This window comes from Nerophis ophidion, linkage group LG28, assembly GCF_033978795.1.
Source record: "Nerophis ophidion isolate RoL-2023_Sa linkage group LG28, RoL_Noph_v1.0, whole genome shotgun sequence".
In the NCBI taxonomy this organism is placed as follows: Eukaryota; Metazoa; Chordata; class Actinopteri; order Syngnathiformes; family Syngnathidae; genus Nerophis; species Nerophis ophidion.
Window position 1 is genome coordinate 21,815,553 of NC_084638.1, and position 3,380 is coordinate 21,818,932.

Genomic DNA, 3,380 nt, shown 5'->3' on the forward strand with positions numbered 1-3,380 from the left:
ACAACCCATTTATTTATTATTATTTATATATATATATATATATATATATATATATATATATGTGTGTGTGTATGTATGTATATATATATATATATATATATATATATATATATATATATATATATATGTGTGTATGTATGTATGTATGTATATATATATATATATATATATATATATATAATGTGTATGTATATGTATGTGTATGTAGGTATATATATATATATATATATGTATGTATGTGTATATATCCAGCCATCCATCCATCCATTTTCTACCGCTTATTCCCTTTGGGGTATATATGTATATATAACATGTATATATATATACATATACATACACATATATATATATATATATATATATATATATATATATATATATATATATATATATATATATATATATATATATATATATGAATATATATGTATGTATATATAAAGTATGATTAATTTGCTTAAAATGTAATAATTTGACACCCTACTTATTATATTTAATAGAGTAATGACTGAAAACCTATATTCTCCCATTTTAACAAATGGTGAAGACCAAAATCACGTCGCATTAATGTTGTTCGGGCAAATTCTGGTTTCACATGCAGCAGAAAAAATAAAAGTACCCAGAGAAACCGAAATCTCCCCCAAAATATCTCACAGATGAATGAGCAGGAGCAGCAGCTGAGCATGAATAATAAATACTATGCAGTATATGCCAGTGGCGGGTACCGCGGTTTGTACCTTTGTGTCACATTACTTGTATTAATTACATCATCTTTAATAGCCGAACAAATGTTCACTCAAACACACAAACCAATGCATCTGGTTTGTCCAATGTGACATTAAATTAATAGTAAATGAATCACATCGCAATTATACAATGTGGAGACCTGTCAGTTATGTGTACAAATTATAGTTATTAATAATACATACAACATACATGCGGAGTAGTGCAGCCGAGAAACATGCTACAAAATGAAGATACTACATTGTTGGGAATAAATTATTAACATTTCATAGAGCAAAAATCATAATTTAATTTGTAGATTTAAGCCATCAGAGGAGGCCACTGAACATGACTCAATGATTAATATATATGCAGGTGTGAGCAAAAAGGGAAGTCTCAGTACAATTTTGGTGTTGATGTATTGTAAATATTTACCTGGATTTCATAGTATTTTTTTCAACAGTAAAATACTGTAAGCATCGTCAACTGTAATATCAAGTAAGAGTACTGTTACTTTAGAGATTTATTTCTCAAGTAAAAGTAAGGCGTAGTCATCCAAATATTTACTTGAGTAAAAGTAAAAAGTATGTTGTGAAAAAACTACTCAAGTACTGAGTAACTGATGAGTAACCTGTTTGTTTAATGATTACGGCAACAAATAATGCACAAAAACATAAAAATAGCAATGAGCAAATTCATAGCCAGGAATATTTCTTAAGCAACTAAAACAATAATATATATTAAATAATAATACATTAAAATTAAAAAAAATAAGGCAAATTGAGCCACAATAACTTAACAGCACCATAGGCTCAGTAGGCATTCATCGATTGATTGAAACTTGTATTAGTAGATTGCACAGTACAGTACATATTCCGCACAATTGACCACTAAATGGTTACACCCCAATAAGTTTTTCAACTTTTTTAGGTCGGATTCGACGTGTGACGGTCACGTGACCGCCTGGTTTTGTTTGATTGGTCCAACGTCACCAGTGACTGCATTTGATTGGTGAAACACAGGCATGCGTAGATCCTACTTTGAATGCGTGTCTGACAAAATCAAAGCGTGCATTAACAGATCGATAAAAAAAAGTAGAGAGTAACGAGCTGATTGTAGATAAATGGAGCGTAGTCAAAGTAGCGTTTCTTCTCTATAAATATACTCAAGTAAAAGTAAAAGTATGTTGCATAAAAACTACTCTTAGAAGTACAATTTATCTAAAAAGTTACTCAAGTAGATGTAACGGAGTAAATGTAGCGCGAATATCACAACAAATTACCGTAAATTCCAATGGATTTGTCTCTAAAGGGGGTTCCCATAGACAGCGTTACACATTCTTGTACAGCAAGTGGCAATGTGTTGTCAAAATAAGAACGTAATTAACAACAGCATTACTATTGTGAAGTTACAGAATTTGAAATCCAAACCAACTTTATTTATAAAGTGCTTTTCATACATAGAATGCTGTCACACACACACACACACACACACACACACACACACACACACACACACACACACACGCACACACACACACACACACACTCACACACACACACACACACACAGATGAATGCATGACCGAGTACAGAGGAGCCAAGTGAAGAAACACTATCACATTATAGTTCTAATTAACTAGATAATTACAACTGTAAAGTCACAGCATTTCGTTGTAACTTGATTTACGTTTAGTACGGTTTTCCTTGGTTCTTGTGCGCGACCAATGCGTTTGTATTCAGTTTGTTTTTTGTTACACAATCGTCATGAAACGACAAAGCTAACGGTGACCTCGGACTTTTGCACATTACAGTGCAGGCTATTGTACTATAAATATACATCCATGGTTCATTTTTATTGATCCGCATAGAATTGGACAATGCAGACTATTGTGCAGCTGCAGCCCAGCCCCATTGTGTCCATTGTCAGGGCCCGAGCAGCAAAGGCTGCTTTCATTGTGATCGTGCCCTTAACGTGCAGGAAAACTCACTAAATGTTACAAGTGCATTAGGTCTGGCAAAAATATATACACTATATTTCCAAAAGTAATTGACCACCTGCCTTGAGTCACATATGAACTTGAAGTGCCATCCCATTCCTAACCCATAGGGTTCAATATGATGTTGCAGTTATTACGGCTTCAACTCTTCTGGTAAGGTTGCAGAGTGGTTTTATAGGAATTTTCGACCATTCTTCCAAAAGCGCATTGGTGAGGTCACACACTGATGTTGGTCGAGAAGGCCTGGCTCTCAGTCTCCGTTCTAATTCATCCAAAATGTGTTCTATCCGATTCAGGTCAGGACTCTGTGCAGGCCAGTCAAGTTCATCCACACCAGACTCTGTGAACCATGTCTTTATGGACCTTGCTTTGTGCACTGGTGCACAGTCATGTTGGAAAAGGAAGGGGCCCGCTCTAAACTGTTCCCACAAGATTGGGAGCATGGAATTGTCCAAAATGTTTTTGGTATCCTGGAGAATTCAAAGTTCCTTTCACTGGAACTAAGGGGGCAAGCCAAACTCCTGAAAAACAACCCCACACCGTAATTCCTCCTCCGCCAAATTTCACACTCGGCACAATACAGACCGAAATGTAGCGTTCTCCAGGCAACCTCCAAACCCAGACTCGTCCATCAGATTCCCAGATGGAAAAGCTTAAT